The sequence below is a fragment of the Aythya fuligula genome, chromosome 6, assembly GCF_009819795.1.
Source record: "Aythya fuligula isolate bAytFul2 chromosome 6, bAytFul2.pri, whole genome shotgun sequence".
In the NCBI taxonomy this organism is placed as follows: Eukaryota; Metazoa; Chordata; class Aves; order Anseriformes; family Anatidae; genus Aythya; species Aythya fuligula.
Window position 1 is genome coordinate 7232745 of NC_045564.1, and position 20075 is coordinate 7252819.

At 43.3% G+C, this 20075-nt stretch overlaps 1 protein-coding gene across 1 annotated transcript in view; it reads right to left on the minus strand.

Moving 5' to 3' along the window:
- ERBB4 (erb-b2 receptor tyrosine kinase 4) overlaps positions 1–20075 on the minus strand; it is a 568512-nt gene that overhangs the window by 34592 nt on the left and 513845 nt on the right. The gene's annotated exons all lie outside the window — the stretch shown is intronic.

A 20075-nucleotide genomic window follows, 5' to 3' on the forward strand; every position in this document is an offset into this window, starting at 1 on the left:
GACCAGAAAGATTAAGTGACTTAGCCAAAGCCCCAGGGAAATTTGGCCAGACTGGGAGATAATCCCAGATCTTCCAAGTTCCAGGCAAGTACCCTCAATTCAAGACAAAGCTTCTTACCAAATATTTTGAGCTGGACACAAATTTTCAGTACTCAAAGTGGATTATAAGGAAAACAATTTCTTGTCCAAGGGTTGCAATCTACTTGCCTTTTTTACTTCCTTTTACTTTTGCATGTAGTAGTATGGTAAATCACTAGATCAACAGATGTTTGTTTTTTCTTTTTTTTTTTTTTTCAAGCATATACGTTCAGGTACAAGTACTTTCGTTAACAAGCCCATCCAGCTGCCTGTACGTGTAAGGAAATATGCCTGGCCTTAACCTTTTTCTTACTGTGATGAAAGACAAGCCACGTACTGTCAGTATGGCACACAGTTGAGCACCACAGCTTGGTCTTACTAATTATATGACACATAAAGGATAGTCAGGTAGGGTTACAAGCCTGTTATTTTATTAAAAGGCATTTATGACATTAACCATCATTATAAGAACCTACAGATGAAATTACACACTTGATAATTACCCTTAAGGTATCTCTTAATATATTAGCTCTGTATAATATATATGGTAATTTTAAAAAAGTCCTTGTTGAATACCAGAGAGATCATATTAGCCCGTAATACAGATGATAATTCAGAAAGTCACAGGCAGTGATTAAAATAACCAGATTACTCAGTGTCATGGGCCAGATTTTATTCCCTCTAGCAACAAAAGAAGCTCACACATCCCTATCCCTCTAGATGTTAGAAGGACAGTGCATATGAGTAAGCCGCTGTTCATGGTCACCAGGCCAGAATGCAGCCCGTTCTGACAGGCCGTGGATGTCTTTATGAAAAGCATCAAGTGGAGTTCTGAACTGCTCTGGCATTTAGGTGAAATATTTCAATGCAAACACCACTGAAAGATTTGAGAATGTGTGGGAGATCATTTGGCATAAACACTATTTCACTGAAAGGGGACACAGGGGCTCTTTGGCACACAGCAAACAGAACTGTTTTTAAAAGCACTGCTTGTTGAAGCAAACGCCCTCTTGCCAACTGCAAATCAATGCTTTTGGCTGGTTCTGTTCTGAGAACATCACAACTCTACGTCTTTGAAAGCTTAATGGTTTTTGACATCAAATTAAAACCTGTAGGAAAAGGACAAATCTTAGGGGTCAAACACTGGTGAGTTATACAAACACCACATCATGAAACCAGAGGCACCAATGGCTTAGCAGAACAATTGCCAGCTGAAGAAATCCAACCAGAAAAAGACCACGTGGTGAAACAGCAACGACACAGTGTAACAGAGGAATGACAACCACAAAAGTGGTCCCATAAAATCCAGATGAGAATTCGTATGAGTCCTGGTTTCACATCTCTGATGCCATGCAGTAGCCAGAAATGCCTCAAGGCAGCATCAGCACTGCTCAGAAGTACTTTGTGAGGCAGGTGGAGGACAGTGGCCTCCCAGCCTCACGTCCCTGCCTGGCATCTTTCACTGCAAAAACAGAGCTTATCCCAGTGCATCACGTCCAAGGTGCTGCTTACACTTCCTTTCTACTTAGTTTGGAAAAGAACTCACATTGTTAGAATGAACAGAAGTATCTCTAAAGCATCAAAGGCTTGAGAGAACTTCCCAAATCCTGATTTGGTCAAAATTCTCAGAAAGACCTCAAAATAAGGGGGAAGAAAATGAAAGGCCCAAACTTGTAGAATGGTATTTGCGAGCAGAACTTGATGAGGACACAAGACCCTGGAGAATCTAATGAGAGAGTTCTGTTGATATCAGAGCACACTGGAAGCAAATAAAATTGACATTTTTAATAAATTAATTTGTACCTAGCATCATTGAAATTATACGAAGATATTGCAGATTTCTTCTGGCAGAAAAGAAGAAACAGTACTTCACTCTTGTTCAAATAGACGGCTTCTGCCAAGGTTTACCCTCTTTATCTTTAGCTAATGATGACAGGAATGGATGATAAGGTGTCTAGAAACATCCTTCACTGGAAGAGTTAAACAACCAAACCCTTAAGCATGCCTTCTTAGCCTGATTTTACCATCTTTACATACTTAATTGTCGAGCACGTCTTAAACCTGTAGAGTAACACTTTAAGATGTTTTACTGTTTATTCTACTCATTCATTTCAATCGTACACTATTATTAAGTACTTCCTTAGTAAAACTACATTTATTCAATCTAATATCATATGATGTTATGAACTAGACAGATTTCTCATCAGCAACCTGAATACTGTTCCTAACCAATACCACACCTGGTTTTCTTCTTCTGTGCAGGAGGGAAGAAATATCTGTGTATCATCTTCCTTACAGTTTACTTCACCTCTGTCAAACAAGCTTCTCGGGACTTCTTCCCACCTGTGTTATTTGCAAAGCCAAAAACAAGCTGTGTAGAGTTGACAGCTACAAAATCCTCTGCAGGTCCATGACCTGCAGAAATGTAAATGCTCTTAGGAATACCCTGTTGTGAACATGTTTGATTTTCCTGCTATCCTACCAACAAGCTCTAAAGGTGGATGGTGTAGGTGGAAGAGAAGAAGTGTAGCTATAATTGTTTTCAATAAATGAAATTATACAAGCAGAATGAAAACAATCTAAAACCAGAAAGCTTACAGTATTCACCGCAGCAATAGTGTCAAAACATATACTGTGACAAGAATCATCATTTGAAGGCATTTTCAAACCTAGCAGGAAAAATGCTCTATACGTATCTGTAATCTTTTTACATGACACACTGAAAGGGTAATGAAAAAATACCATCCGTATTACACAGCTGGTGCCACCACCACCCAGCAAGCCCATGATCAAATACCAACAGGACACTTTGTGAGAGTTACAAGTAACCTTAGCCCCAGACAATGAAAAGGGATCTGTTTGTAAAAATGACACTTTACAGCCTGATCCAAAGCACACCATGCCGTGCAATTTGCAGTGTGATCTGCGAGGCTGGGGTTCTCCAGCTCCGCTCACGACTTGGTACGTCCAAATTAGAGCTATGCAGATCTCAGAATTATTGAAGTATAAAATGTCCAGACAGTGATAAATGTCACACCAGTAGATTAATCAGAGTGTCCACAGCAGAGCGGGACTTTTTTGTTGAAACCACCAAGAGGCAAAAATTGAGCGTTAAGCCATTCGGGATCAATTGTCCCCTTACCTCTGAGGCCAGATTCATCTCGCACAACCGCAGCCATCAGCCATGACCCACCCATTGCCGGTACTTCCCCATCCCCGTCATGACACAAGTTTCCTTGCAGAAGATGTCACCAGAAATGTAATTACTGCTAGGATGCCTTAACATGAAATCACTCTCTGAATCAGCACCTACTGCTATTAAGAAGTCAAGCAGCCACTGCAAACAGCTGAAACATAGGTAAGTTGAGGACGCCCCTTTGGAATTGCAGTACGAACAAGGAATAGCCTTTTATCTTCCTCAGCTGCACCCCACTGCCAGAGTCATGTATGATGACAAACCTGTGCTATACAAATCCTTACCTGATATACGTAGCATTAAAAACACCCAGATCCTTTCTATTCACGTGATAATGCAACTGTGAAAATGTAAATTCTCCTTTCAGAAACAGACACAGATGCCTTTGCCAAGGCTTCAATTAGTGCTAAAGGTCTTTTGTCCTTGCCTGCACAATTACTAACCTGACCTGGCTGGCCCACGTGTTATACGTTTCACACTGCAGCAGGGAAACTAATAGCAATGCTGAGGGGCAGAAAAACAGGCTTTAAGTGAAGGCAGCTTTGTTCCAAGAAGGGAGGTGGACAGGAAAGATGTAAATGGCCACTGGGAGCTTAACTCCACTAAGAGTTTCCTTCCTATCACTGCAGCCTTGATAATTTTCTATATAATAGCCAGGGGAAAAAATCAGCAGTAAAAGTAGCTGAGGTGAATCCTGCTCTCTTCCCACTGGCTTACTCTCAGAGCTGGCTAGGAATAATACAGAACAGAAATTGCCTTGTTGAACAGACAATGAGTTAGTAACTGAGATCTATAGGAGAAGAAAGACTTTCTGATTTTGTTATGGCTGTTTGTGAAGTCTCCAGGACTGTGGACAAACAGATCACGTATGGTCATTTCAGGACAGTCAGGCACGGCCATGCTCTTTCCACAAGAAAAATGACAGCCTGGAAAATGAGGTAATATGTAAATGGCAAAAAACTGAGGTGGGACAGTGGAAAGGAGACTGTGTGTCAAAAAAATCCGAGGGAAGAAAGAAAAAAACATGATGGGACAGCTCTGTGACCTACCAAGTGCTGCGCTGAAGCAAGAAGTATCAAATCGGTTCATAAAATACAAGGCCTTCTGGTGCTGCAGGCATCTATAGAAGACTATCACCAACATGGAGTTAGTGGTGGAAATAAAAGAATGAAAGGACTTTTTAAAAAAGCACAATGAAGCTTTTCTGGGAAGTTATGGCTCTGTTCCCTAGGATCTCTTGCCTTTAAGATGTGGTCACAATTTGCTGTTTTCTTACTTTACCACACCAACATTATTTTCTGCAGCTGTCATTTGTCTCCCAGTTCCTGAGGGCAGTTTTTGAGCGCAGCCTCCATTTGTACAGCTCGCAGTGCTAAGAGCTGCAAGTACAGACTGTTTCAGATGCTGGTTTTTGATTTCTTTCACTTTCCTGGACTTTTCAGAGTCCCACGCTCCAGCTGAGGATGCTTCTGGATTCCTTACAAAGGTTGCAGCTGTAGTTCAGGGCATGTCCAACTCTCTGAACTGACTGAGCCTCGCCTGAGAGCTCTTTCCATGAGGCTCATTTCAGGAAAAAGGGTATTCATTCAACAGATTTCAAGCAGGTATGTACTTTCATTAAATGCAAAGTCCCTTTGGGATAATTACCAGAGAAGAACTGAAGTGTGTTGAATCACTAACTAAAGTTTAAGCATATACATATGGCTTTGCAAGATGCAAGATTTAATTTTGCAAGACAATTCCACTGAATAAAATAAGTATAAAGAGATTCACCTACCCCAAGAACTGTAGCAATCAATACTAGCAGTCAGGTATACTGTAAACACTTCCTTTGTGTGGCTTTTCGCCGATTTCAACAATAAACATTATTTTCTCTCTACACAGAGAGAATGTTGATCTTAACCCATCTTCAGCAAGCATAAAGAAATTAAGAACAGACTTTCTTCAATAATAACTTCCACCCACCAAAGCCAGCACACATGGCAGATCCATCAAACAGGTAATGCGAAGAAGAAAATTTCAAGCCCAACTCAAATCTCACGGACATTAATCTCCAGCCTTGGAGACTGCCCTCTTTTCATCCTAATAACTTGAGGCTAGCTTAATAACAGGAATCACTACAGAAAGCTTGAAATGATCATCTTTCCCCCTGCTCACCCCATGGAAGAAGTATAATTTTACCCGGGGCTAAATATGCTTTCAAGGAAAACGCGGTGCCCTTTGTTGTCATGAGCAACCAGAATCATCTAAGTAGCTGTTACTCCAGAGATAGCTGTGGGAGGGAAAAACTGACACTGCTCTGAAATACACTGACTCAGCTGCAGAGGTGTGATTTGTTATGTAGGTCTGCTTGTGAAGCTGGGTCTGAAGGCCATCCTCACAGCCAAGGGGAAGCGAGGGATGCTAACAACTTCAGTCCAAAGCTGGCAGACTGAGCTGGGGACTCGCACCTTCTGCTATGTGCTCTTCCACCGGATTAGGTGCCAAGGCTTTCTGAAAATGTACAGAGTTCAGCGAACTCAGGTAAATTGGCGAGGGAGATCCACTGCTGTAGTATCCTGGCCTGGGTTGTTGGCCTTTTTGGTAAATGGTAGACAAAGAAAACTTCTGTCTAGCATATGACATAGCCCTGGCCAGGAGCAGGCAGTGAAACTTTGCAAGGCCTGCATGCCAAGCTGTGTGACAAGAGCAGTGTAAAAGCTGTGTGTTCATAGCCACTGATAATCCCTTTTCTCAGAGTCCTGCAGTGGCTTTGCTAAATGGCTTCTGGACTACATAGTTCAGAGAACAGAAAAGCTATCTCAAACCTATCTGTATTTGACTTAGGAGACAGGATGCCAGCACAGCTGGATTATTACCCCTATGGAAAGATAACTAGTATGAATACGACTCCTGGGCATCTAACTCAAGCTGGTTCTGCCATGAGAAATTAGCGGTGATGTTCTGCACACAGGTTAATCCTGTATCTCTCTTCTGTCTGCTCACACACAGGAGTATGATTGCACATCACCCAACTCAGCCGAAGCACAAAATCAACATGAGCTGGCTTCTTACCAACCACAGGAGGTCACATGCTACCTGTGGCAGTATAAACACGCATCAAAAGAACAAACTTTTTGGGGGAAGAAAAGTCTCTACCAGGTCTATGCTCTGCATCATGCACCTGCTGCGGTATATCTGATCCAGAAATAGGATTCCTAAAGCATGATTTACTGCTTTGCTGAGCTATGGCCCAACGCACAAAATAAAAAAGATACTAAGGCATAACGCATCAAAACAAAGTCAAGAAGCAAAAAGGAAAGGAAAGAGGCGATGAGGCTAAAATTTAGATGAGAATTACAGGATAAATGCAGGCTACTCCACAGTGACGTGTGATTCATAAAGGGGAATGAGGAGAAAGAAAAAAGAGAAGCAAGTTCATAAGCTTATGGCATTTCCAAGCATAACTGACTGGGCTGAGAAGCCATTCTGATGGGCCCAGACCCCCTTCAACCCTAAATTAAAATCTCAGGAGTGTCTTCTCAGCCCCTTCAAAACACAGATAAATGGGTTACCACTGAACTGAGGTTGTAGCGTCCTTAAAACTAAGCTATCTGTCCCGGGTGGGTGTTGAGTTCCTAAGGTGTCACCAGAAGGAGAGATTGTTCCACTGTCATCATCAAACATCTCCCTTGCCTGACCCGCTGCGAGAAGTATGAGTTGTCTCCCTGCCTCCCTCAAATTATGCAGATATCTAGATGAGCTGGTGCTGAACATAAGAAGTCTGCAAAGCACTTCATGTTCCTCCCATGAAAGATGTTACATAAATATATAAAGCAGCATAAGTAATGAGAGACAAGGCAAGCATTTCAATACTGCCCGCATTTTGTCTCCAAGTTCTGGTCCCATGTACAGGCACAGCTGCACAGCTGCTACATGGGCTTTTAGGAGAAAATTCACTCTTACACATGAAATTCCTCAGGGAGGCAGCTGTGGGGTTGTATCCAATCTCTGTTTTGTAGTTGACCCAGACACCGCAGTGGTTCCTTAAGACAGCTGAGCCCAAGGTGCTCCCCTACAGCAGTTTTAGAGCCTCCACCCTGAGCAAGCTGTGTATGTGACATGTCCCAGCCTCCTGGGCTGAGTGGACACAGGCTACAGCAGTCTCCTATTCCCAATGTGCTCAAGAGGACAGGGATGGTCTCCTTTAACCTCTGAAGAAAATGACCAGGGCTCAGCTTACTGCACTGCAGCCCCAAGAGGTGAGAGAAACTGCAGGCTGTGGCTCTGCTTATAATAAGGGTATCACCAGTAAGGACACAGTAATGTGGATACAGCTCTGCAGCTCCTCCACACCCTCGCTAGGCCAACAAAGATGAGATGCACAAATGTGCTGTGCAGCAGAGACACGCCAAGAGAGTTTCTGACCCTCCAATTACTGCCCAGGACCAACAGCTGTAATAGCAAAAACTTAATAAAGTCAGGGACTCTTGAGTAAAGGGTCACCCCAGCACTTTGATAAAGTACTTAGCATCTGATGCCTCCCTGCTAGCTCTGCAGTATCTGCTTCTCACAAGGGCCTATGAAGGTGACCACACAAACCAGTCAGGTGTTTTCAAGAGACTGTCCTTTGGGTGCACTGCCCATGCAAGAGGCGAAAAAAAGCAAGACAAATGTACCAAGGGTCCCTGTGTAAGCAGAGGACCAACTGCTCAGACACAGATTTCTGTTCTACCACGGGGATGCCCTTCCCTAGATGTACCGAAGGACCTGGGCTCTGCGAGTCAGAATTTAATGCCTGCTGTGTCTGGTAACACTGCCACAACTCACCTTCATCCAGCAAGCCAAGAAGTACTTAGCACTGCTTCAGCTGCTATGTGTTGCCAACATCCTTCACTGTAAAAAAAGCCTTTAAGTAAGAACTGCCTAAAAACAAACTTACCACTGCAAAACTCCCCTTGCTGGGTAATAAACACTCACTGCCAAGTAACTCCAGCTAAGAGGCTGGCAGGAACACAGACCCTATGACAAAGATTGGGAATTACTGTTTCCCAAGTGAATCCTGGTAACCTGGGCTACACATGCCAGCAGCAGAATGTACCTGTCCTCTGATCTGGGGAGTGCTCGGAGACTTCAGGTGTCAGCTCGCAGTGGGTCACCAACTCCTGACAAGTGTCTGATGTTTTTCAAAGGGGCAGCCAAAGGGAGAGGTATCAGGGCATTAATGGTTTCAAAGAGTTTCCGACTGCTGTTCTCTCTCGGCCCCAATGCTAGGGCTAGCTGAGCTCCAGCTTCTTGCTCTGAAGCAGCAGACAGACTGAGCTTGGAGAGTTGGCAGCATCCGGAACAACGCCTTTCCCACCCCTACGCTGCCCTCCTGCCAATACAATTACAGTCGGGAGAGTATATTGTGTAGTGCGTTCACTCTCTCCAAGAAAGTGTATTTAAAATGGATTACTTCTGCTCCTTAGGCAGGCGATCAATAGAGATGTGTAGTAAAGTAAGTACAGAGATGTCTGTGGGCTGCAGCACTTATCCTTTGTGTCTCTTCAGAAATTAATTAAAAATCAATGAAGTGTGCAGCCTATTAATAAGGAGCCTCCAGATTAACCAGTACAAGCCCAGCCTTCTCTCAGTTTCAGAAAGAATGCAGCCACCACGCAAACACATCAGAAACTCGGCAGTGCTTCAGACAGCACGGCGAAGACTGTGACCTTGCACTGCTGCGCCCTGCGATATTCTCAGCTTTATGCACCCCTAATAAACTATTGGTGATGTGTTTCAAGCTGGTTAAACAGGCAGACTTGGGGCAAGCATTTAGTCTTGAGAGATACCGTGCTGGCTTTCTAGCTAACGGTTGTGACAAAGCACAGTCAGCAGCACAGAGATCCAGCAGGCACCTAACGGAGGGCTAACTGCACCTTGTAATTCCTGGAGGTCACTCGTGGGATCCGAGAGTACCTGACACATTCAGCTCTCTGACTTCTTTACCAGCAACCTGAGGACTACTCCTTGCCACCTGCTCAGTGCTTAATTACAGCGAAGGATGGAATTTGCCTGGGCTTAAAAGCATCTGGGCAGGGGCTGGAGAAAGGCATTCCTGTCACTGGTTTCCAACAGTCAGGCCCCTAACTCTGCTACTCCTTCACAGCCCAGTGTGTGCAGCGGTAGCACACAGGGCACAAAATACAGAGCAACTTGTAATGAAACCAGCAGTGCCAGCCCAGCCCAGGGGCCCTGTACAGCAAAGAGCAACACATAAGCAGAGCACCAGCTTTTCCCTGCTTCCTTGAGATGAGCTTCTAATTATAAACTGTGTTAATAAACACAGTAGTATAATAAATAAACACAACCTTTAATAAACAAGGTTTTAGAAGGTGAAAGACCGAACAGCTTAATGAGACACAGCCTGGGACTGCTCCTAGGTCTTGGGAACCCCTAGTCCAACACCTCCCTTCTCTTATTTACGAGCCCACCTTTTGCAGACAGGTTTTTGGGAAACAAGCACTAACCCAGTATCAGGTAATCATTTCGCACTGGAAGGGCACTGATGGAATGACAGTATCATTTGGATGCAACATCTTCCAGCACTCACCTTAAGCTGCATGTTATGGTAATAAATATGTGACAGAACAGGTCTTTCCTACACTCCATGTACTCTGCCCATTCAGATGAGACATTTTTGGACAGCTGAACTACTTATTTTCCCCATCTCTCGGGCAGTGCCCACTGAGCATACAGGGAACGCTGCTACCTTGTGTGTTCAGATGAAAATCCTGCAACAGGAGCACACAGCAGCTCCCAGCTTTGCACAAAGCAAATATGCACATAATTCCACCAATGCCGCTGGAATACCCGAGAGGGGGATTTTTTAACCTTTTTTTTTTTCTCATTAAGCCCTACTGATTTTTTTTTTCCCCTTCGCAGACACAGCATAGTTGGGGCTGAATTTCTGAGGCTGGCTCCTTTGCTTGAGAGATGCCCCTGAAGCACATCCTGCTGCAAGGGCTTTGTATGACCACTTCTGAAGGCATCATTTCTGCATAAGCAGGCACCCAATAGAAGGGAAGGGCTGCTTCTAGAGGAAACCACCGTCTTCACAAGCTATTCCCCTGCAAGGGCTGCCGGGCTCTTCAGGAAGAAAACTGGACCGGGGCATGTTTACCCTCTGCTGATACCATTTTCTTCTCACGTGAGCACAGAACAGTCAGACTACTCTATATGATGGCTTCTGCTTAGGATCCCAATATTGTTTTACAAAAGAAAATGGTCTGAATTTATTGCAGATGCTTTTGATACTCTGATTCAAGTGAGTTCTTGAATAAATTAAAGCTTTGAACTTCCAAACTCTGTTGCCACTGGGTTTCTGAGCACTTCTTAAAAACCCACATCACAGGTAACCATAGTTACCTATTTCATACTTTTTTTTTTTTCTTTTCTAATTGAGAAGCTTATGACAGCTGACAGAACTGGAGAGGCCAGCTACATAAACAGAGTGTGCTAGCTGATAATGGCTGGAGAAAACTGCTAAATAATCCATTAATATTATTCAATAAATCCAGATGAATGCTAGAGTGGGGTGGGTGGAAGACAGAAATTTGGTTTTGAGAGACAGGTATTTGCCCCCAGCTAAAACGTCACATTATTATTAATGCTTCGCAGCATCGCTGTGTTGACAATGAGAGCCCACAGAGCGTGAGTCAAACTGCCACTGTGCCCCGTGAGCTACGTGCGCTCAGCCTGAGCATCCTTTACAGTGCGGGGGGGTTAATCATTAAATACGGCTTGTCACTTTTCACTTCAGGATGCTGGGGAAGATGTTTGTAACAGATAATTCATCAAGAGCTATATGAAATGGCCATATCCTCCCTGTGCTTACCAAAGCAAGGCACAGTGACTTTGCACTTGGGAAGGAAGCTAGAGCTGAGCACTGCCCCTTCCCTGCTTACCTGCACCATGGCAGCTCAGCCCTCCCTACGCGGTAACACCCCCTCCATGAACGTGTGGGGATAAAGCATCCAAAGCAAGGTTAGAGAAGCCCTTACAGTACGGCAGGCATACCTCACTCACACTAAGTGAAACCTACTTCTATGCTTTAGAAATACGGCATGACACGGGGAAGCACAAAGCACGGACTGCAGCAATGTTCTGTGCTGTACAGTTGCTTCTGTAAAGTGGGTCTGGTCTACAGCTTTACCAGGAGACCATGATTCTACACAGGTGAGAAAATACTTCTTAACTTGTAAAAGCCTAAAAAAAAAGCCTTCATAAAGTCTTCAAAACAAAACTGGTTATCCTTTTTGCCTACATCCCAGAAATACATAAATGCGGTTTGACTCAAGCTTTCAAAAGCCATTCCCTTTTACAGTGAAACCCAGCACTACAGATTTCAGTTCCCAAATTTGAGAAACTTCTCAGGAGTGAGAACTGGCTCCTTCAGTTGATCTCTGTACACTTCCTGGCTACAGCAAGTACTTCAGGTAAAGCTCCATTTTTGTCAAGCTGTCTCAGAAATCATGGATGCCATGATGTATTCAGAAAGAAAGAAGACAGACTCATGGCTTTGACATCTCCAGATTTCAGCACGTGGGTGGGTGAATACATTGGAAATGTGAGAGCTGCTGAGCTGAAGCAGGTGACCTGAGTAGAACGAAGCGAAATGAGAGCAGGTGCATTTCCACTGATGCTAACGTCCCTAGTGTCTCAAGACTCAGCTCCTAGTTCACTGAACTTAAAAGGGAGCTTTGCCTTTTATTGCAACAGAGGCAGGTTCAAGCCCTGGGCCGGTGCTGTTCCCACTGTGCAGCACCAAGCTAGAACCTGCCAACTGTATCAAAGTGGTTTTTAACCACTGCCAAAGTTATTCACCAGGGAAGCAGAGCAAATCTCCCTCCCTTGGGGACCTCTGGAGTCCCAAATTCTGAGAAGCCTGCAAAAACTCCTATTTGACCTTTCTCCCCAGCAGTAAATCTGTACCTTTTTGCCACTCGTTCTAAACCACAGCCAAGAATTTGTGTATGATTACGATGACAAACTGCTAGACCTGCCTGCAGAGTCTGTGTATCCTCAAGCAGTCAAAGGCCTTTTAACAGGAATCAGCTTCTGTCACCAAGACCTTGTGGGACCAGCTGCTAACACCCAGCCTAACAAGCTGTCCCTGCTCCTCCTGCGGTTCTGCAGCAGCATTTCCATGCTTGGACTCCTGCACTGCCGATCTGCCATACCGCCAGGCATTTTACACGAAGATTCTTCGTTAACTATTTTCTTACTACTGAAATGAGCAGATTCATAAGAATGGCTTCGCTTACAATAAAATTATTGCAGTGAGTAAAAAACACTCCTGTTGATTTTGTTTCATTTGCATCAGATCCAAATACATAGGAAATCTCTGGGCAGTTTCCACATCTCTCCTGGCTCCAATTTTTCTGCCATACCTCTGCCTCTTGGCTGCTCCCCTCAGTTTCCTCCCTCTCTCTCTCTAACTGTCTGGGCGTTTTGAAGGCTTGCCTGTAGAAACTCACCATTTCCCCAAGGACCCAATCATGCTGGTTTATTTTTTCCTCTTCAATTAAAACTAACTGGCACCAGGCTTAAAATGTTTCTGTATCTTGACAGAAACACATTGATTAAAACAGAGGCAAAGGTGCAACACGACTCTCGAACAGAAACACCTTAGAAAAGCTCTTTATGCTAAGGATTCTTTAGACACATGGCAAGGAAAATTCATCTATCACTGAGGAAAGCATTAAAAAATCACATCAATAAATGCTGCGCAGTCACCAGGTGCCACGGATTGTGATTGTGAGAGCTTCTTTTCTAGAGGCACTGAGAATGCCTGGAACCACATATGCACACCTATCATCTGCCTCCTTGCACGTGAGATTATTATTAAAACTCATCTACATATGATTCAGGCTCTGCCTCTCTAGAAAACTCATAGGAGCCCTCCAAATTGCACCACTAAGAAAAATCACTTTCAACACATCAGTGCGCATAGCACAGGTCATACATGCACCTCCAGTCCCAGACCCTAGTAATAATTATGACTCATTTAATAATTTCTAGCCAAATACATAGAATGAATGGTACCAACAACTTCCCCAAATCCCCGCTACATCTGCTGAGAGTCACAGCAATGGGTTGGGATGGAATGCAGCGGCTGGATTTCTCTCAGAGCTCAGAAATTATCACTATCCATTTTCACGTGAATTGATATTTACAATTTTTTCCCCATTTGATCTACTTTTAGCTTGATTCTCTGAGGAATCAGGCTGGTGCCATCACGATGTGTGTGCCTCTCTCTGTCCCTCTGCAGGAATTTTTGATGCTTTCGATGCTTTTCAGCCTGATTTGGCATGACACTCATCTCAAAAGTTTTGCATTCTTATGAGTTTCCTGAAAGCAGATAAGCAAGGAGAGAAGAAAGACTGCAACAGTTTTCCTGCTATTGCGATTGCAGTCTTTCTTGGGCACTTGAGACTCCATGTAAGAGAGAGACATTATTGGGGATACTTTAACTAGCACTAGGAACATATTAAATTCCAGATAACCTAATCATGAGCCATAAATCATAGGCAACCAGCTCTCAGCAGCTCTACTGCTCATAAAACTGCTTTTCTTAAGAGCTCCAGGGGGCCTCGTTGATCACAAATTCCATGAAGTTCTACTGGAAGAAAAAAATACAACCCTATTTACATACACTTACCTAGACTAAAGCTAGGGCTCGGTGTACCTACTCTGGGGAGCTGCAGGCCAACACCCAACTCTCCACAGGACACTGACCCCTCTTTCCTTTCAGTTGTTAATGACATCAAAGGACAGCTACAGAGATGCTAGCAATAGGGTCAGGGAGTGCTTTTTTTCAGGGTAGTTTTCCTGAAAAACTTTGCCCTTTATGAGGCAATTTGTCATCCTCACCCACGTTGTCCGAGCTGTTGCTGTACGATAACAAGGTATAGTCCCTTATGTGGTGGCATTCCACATGGACAGTGTATGTTCAGGAGCACAAAGATACAACCAAGCACTGCTTCCAGTTATGAACTCTAAAGCTGAAAGGACCGGGTGGGCCATGCAGCTTAGGAAAGCCAAGGCTGGATGCAGTGCAGCTGGTTTAGCCTCATACAGTGTGTAGGTACAGAAGGAGCCCAGGTCTTCTTAGCCTGGATACACCATGGCAGCCAGACAGGCCCCTGCCGCTGGATCAAGCCAGGAAGTCCTTTACAGTGCCCTATTGCACTGCACAGTCTTGCCTGACGGTCACGGTTCCCACTGACTTGTGCCTTTCTGCACTGTCTGCCAGATTGCAGAGGGGATACGACCTGCAGACCTTATGCCCTGCAGCATGGTAACATCCCCAGACCACAGAAAGGCTTCATGAAGCTTATCACATATTTAGTCCTCCTTAAAAGCTTCAAAGCCTCTTCCAAAGCCAGCTCAAAGCCCCTTGTGAATGTTAGTAGGCTTGGGATCAGTCAGTTTTGGGAGAATTAGACAGACTTCTTAAAGTGAGGCCTGTCTAAAGGTCCTGATATGTCACATTGATGCTGCAGGTGCTCTGGTATCCTCCTCTAACAGAGAGGCAGAAGTTCATTCAACTCTGCTGCTCTTACCACTGGGCAACCTGGGTAGGAAAAGAAGTGGAAGAAGGAGCAGGTGGGACTATGAGTCCACCTGGAGGCAGGTTTTCCATGGCAGTCCCCCACGTGGACTCTCAGCTGTTTAATAATGTGGTTGAGCCTACAGTGTCTGTATTTCTTTTAGCGGGAGTACTAATCACAGTCTCATCTATCTAGATACCTATTTTTATGAAACTCATACAAAGATAATATCTTTGAGACCTTTTCTCCCTTGTCAAATCTGAATAAATTCAAACAACATTTTGAAAAGTTATTGCAAGGGAAACTGAAGACAGATATTGAGATTGCAATGAGGCTAATTTCCATAGAAAACCATGCTAAGCCCAGAAAGTTTTAAGAAAACTCAAGCCCTCAGACCTTCCTTTCTTTTAATGGAAAACATTTTCCCTTCAGTTCTTTTAAAAGAGATTTACAATAACCATCAAGTCCTGTCCCACGAGGGAAAAAGTCTGAGCTATATACATACACTTGGGGTCTTATTTTATGGCTGGCATATATCACATAGCTCTCGTAACTTCCACTGCTTCATCTCAACTGTGAACTGCTGTTCAGGAGAGACCATGCTGGAGCATCTGTGTCACAGACTGGACCAGAAAATCTCTGGCAGGTCCAGGCCTGTGAACTTGGGCAGCATCTACTGTTTTTCTGTTGTCTTGTTCTGTTCTGCCAGGAACAGCTCCGCGATCCTTTCACTAAGTGCAGCAGTGCTGTAAATCCCCAGCAGTGAGGCCTTCAAAGAATGAAGTCCCTCAGTACTGCAGGAGGTTGAGCAACACAATTATTTAGGTAAGTTTCACATCTCGCTGTGCTGGGTAATTACAGCCAACGTAACAGACACAACACTGCCGACCTTAAAAACCAAGGGTCAGAGCCTCTAAAAAAAAAATCAATGTTTACACTTCCAAAATCCTGGTATTGGAAGTACTTTGGGGGTTCTGTTCTTATTTGCCCTTTGGCCTACAAGACTTCAGGGCATACTTTCACCCTGTTTGCAGGCTCATCCGCTGATTGATTTTACTTTAAAAGAAAGCAGAAAATCTCAGCATGACTGGCTAGAGGCCTCAGAATATCTTGACGAACGGTGGTGTATGACACAACCATTGGCAAGAGGGTGGATGAGCAAGCAGACACACACAGATAAAGACACTCCCCAAATGACTGACTCTCAAACTTCTTGAAAGATCCAGAAGTTTAGTCCATCTTTTAAACCTGTTATAATTCATACTGCAGTATTCATGCTATCCATTTCCAGTTTCTATCTCCTAGCCTAGCAGCCTTTTTCCGACAATGAGAATATAATCCCAGGCCAATACTAACACATTTGTTTACATTTCAACATGCAAATAGCTGAGACTTGGTATGTGTTGGACAAACAACAGGTAAATCACAATGAGCAGCAGACCCAGCAAACGCTAAATGTTTTGGAAGCATCACGTTGTGTGCATTTTGAGAAAGAAGTTGGTTTTGCACAGTCCTTAGGAGTGTATTAAGTGAGGAAAGGAGAATGGTAATACTATCCCAGGAGCCGCGTGAAGCAGCACAGAAAACAGCTTTCATTCAGTATGAGTGTGAGAAGGGGTTCAGTCCGCTGAATGGATCAGACGGCTGAAACAACAGAGGCCACCATGAGGAGCAGAGCCAGGATGCTCAAATGTTTCCTGCAGGGTCAAAAATAGCCGTGGAGTCATGGAACTGCCTGAACTCCAGCTGGCTTTCCATAGGACAGTAGGGATGCTACAGGATGACACTCAGAAGGACAAAGAAAGTTCGAACAAAGACTTCTAGCATGACTCAAAGGGAAAACCTGAGGATGACTGCTTCTGCACTGAATTCAAGACTGGAAGAAGCCAGGGACTATCTCCAGGGCAGGAGGGCCTTTCCATATATTCCCAAAATCAAGTAAAACTCATTAGGAAAAACTTGAACATCTCTCTCCACTATACTCGTGGAGAAAACACAAGAGATCTCGATTGGTGTACGTCACTAATTACTAGTGTTCAGTCTTTGCATGTCCCCGAGGTTATGAGGCACCATGACACAATGAGAAACACCGTTCTTGGCGGAGGGGTCACAAATGTTTCTCAGAGACCAATAGGAGAAACACTAGCATTCAAACTGCCCGAGCTGCCAAAGGGTGTGGGATTTCTCAAACGCAAACCCAAACTTCACAGTCAACTGCTATTTCTAGTTCTGACGACACAAGTGGGGTAATCATAGTTCTTTTCTGCCAGCTTCATTTATTCTCCTACCTTGAGTGCCTAGCCTCCTGCGGGTCCTGCCATACGGCTGTATTTTCTACTGTGGGCAGCCCTGCACCTGCTTATCCTGCAAGGTGCATCAGTCCCTTCGGAGACAGGGAAAGCGAAACAACAAACGGCAAATGAAGGGCTGGGGTGGGGAAAAGTTCAGTGGTTTTGGCAGAACTCATTTGGCTACAGGAATGTTTTTCAGTAACAGCCAGCAGGATAGACTGTAACATCTGGTTACAAGTTCCTAGGTGAAAAGAAAGAAGGCAGAAGATGGGAAGGGAGGCAGAAGGAGGTGAATTTACAAGGGCAGCACCTTCGGTTTTCGAAGGATGTCAGGTAAGGTCATTTTAAATGATTGCCACTGTGAAACTAATCGTTGTATTTTCTGCTGTAATTAGCTGAGTGTTGGAATCAAAGCCACACAACTTCCACAGTTGCAATGTGTTTGCTGTTCTGTTTGTTTATTTGTTTTAAATATGTCTAATGCAGTTGTAATACTTTTATCTTTTTTGACATGACTTGTTTCAGACCAAAATAATCACTGTATTAGCATTTTTTTCTTACCCATTCAAAGTAGTTCATTACTGCAGAAACAGCAAGCTTCCCCAGTTCATCATTAATTTCTACTGTTTTAATTATGAGAAAGAAAAAAAATTCTCTATGGAAGACTTTATACATAATGACACTGTAAATACAAATCTTAACGCAAAGCTATAAAATACAAACCGGACAAGTCAGCTGCTAAAGTAAGATTCTGGTAAATATCCACACATTTTATTTAGTAGGAACTTCATTTTTCACTCTGCCAAACCATTCTTATGTTGCTCTAAACCCTCTCAAATTAAGTGCATCACATCTGCCTGGAGAAGAACGAAGCCCTTAAAGCTGTCCTAACAATGAGTTCAAACTACATCCCCATACCTTAATTTGACAAAGTTCAGGGAAATGTCAGCTCCGAATGGTGTGGAAAAGACCTATTTCTATAATGAGCATGAATCGGGATTCGAATTCCAAACAACTCTTCAACGTGGGGAAAGTTTTGATGAAGATCTGAACTTGGACTCATTTCTAGTTTGGGCTAGTTTCTTTGGGTACTTTCACAACAGGAGACGAACCAATAAACCCACCACTTGCAGACCACATCTATAATAATACAGATAAGCTGCACATCTCAGGTGGATGGGATTGTCATAGGTATGAACAGACTTGATTATGAGTATTTTAACCTAAATGCTTTTGGATCCAAAAACGAAGCATAAGACAAGCGCCATAACATAGAAACTGCAGGTCCATATTTGCAAAATGGAATATTTAAAGTAAAGCACATACATAATTGGTAGCTCAGAGAAAACAAGTTTGCTTGCAAACTAGGAAATTCAGGAAGCTTAAGCTGATGTGGATGGATGCACTACACAGATCTAAAAACATGTGAAAAGCTGGACTTTTTTTTTTTTAATTTAGTTTTGACAGTAAGTGGCATAAACACCATGATATTTCACATTTCAAAGTGGTGAAAATTAGCTAAAAGAAGATAATGTGGGGAAAAAAGAAGAAGAAAAAAAAAACACAACACAAACACAATGTTACACTGAAGTTCAACAATTCCTCTATGTCTAGATTTCCATTAACACTGGCCTCTGAATCTTCCAAAAGGAAACACAAATGACCACAGATAACTAACATGCAACCCCACAAGACAAAGATACAAACTGAAATGCTTTGTGTGTCCATTCCTAATCCAGCCCTGCAACCTTCTTGCTGAGAGTTACACCTGACTCAAATTTATTTGCTTCCAGCCACCATCAAGTCCTCCAATACTGGGAAATGGACAAATACATAAGATCCTCAAGGGATCTTGTGAATGGCTGTTTTTATTCTGCTTACTCTTGACTACTTTAAAAGCATACCAGCAGAAGCAAAGAGGACAGCAAGAACACCTGACATGCACATTCATAATAATAAAAAATTAAGCAAAATCAAATAATAAATTAAAGCAAAACCAGTGTCAGAGAAAAACTCTGATCTTAAAAGAAATAAAATTTTGTTCTACTATCTGAAGTTCATTACTTTTTATAACTAACAACTGCTTGCACCAGGACGCTTTCTTTGCTTATACCCTCATTACACCATGTTCAGCTGACCTGCCGAATGAGCTAGCAAGCTAATGTTACTGGAAGCATTACAGTTTTCTTCAGGTGACAGAAGGGAAAAAGCTTCTGGCATACATTCATCTTTCCTGATCAACTGGTCCTAGCAGCAGTATCTGGAGCAACAGTGACCGTTCCAAATAACTCCCTGAATAATTATTTTCTCATATATATGCACTAAAACATCCCCAAACAACTATGAAATGTTTACTGTGACACAGAAAAGCTCTTGAGAACCTGATCTGACATCAGTGAAAAGACTTTTTAACTCCTGTGGCCTTTGGATTAAAGTGAGTAAAGTGAAAAAGCTAGAGAGCAGCTGAGAAAACGCATAATGCGCTGTCACAATGACCTTCAAATGCTGCATAATTATCAGGTTGAGCTTTGACAGATCAATACTTGAAAATAAAAAATCTCAAATTCTGCATTGCTACTGGATACTTGCTGACAAGTCCACAGCAGATTTTGCCACAGGGCTTTACCAGTTATATGAAAATCATCATTCAAGCTTGACTGTATCACCAGTGACCAAAACCATTAATGGAAATTGCTGCATGAGGAATGAGCATCTTCATGGCTTTTGGCATCTTTGCTGGTGATGTGAATTGAATTTGGCCTCTGTACTCAGCCCCTACCCCTTTGGCAAACACCTGGGGAACGTGGGCAAAATGAAACTTGAATCTCTACTGGGCATGAGGACAACAGCCCCCAAATCCTAGTCTTCTAACAGTTACCATAGGTCCTTCCTTTGGCTTCATGAGGTGGAGCCAAATCAGACGTCGTTTCTGCT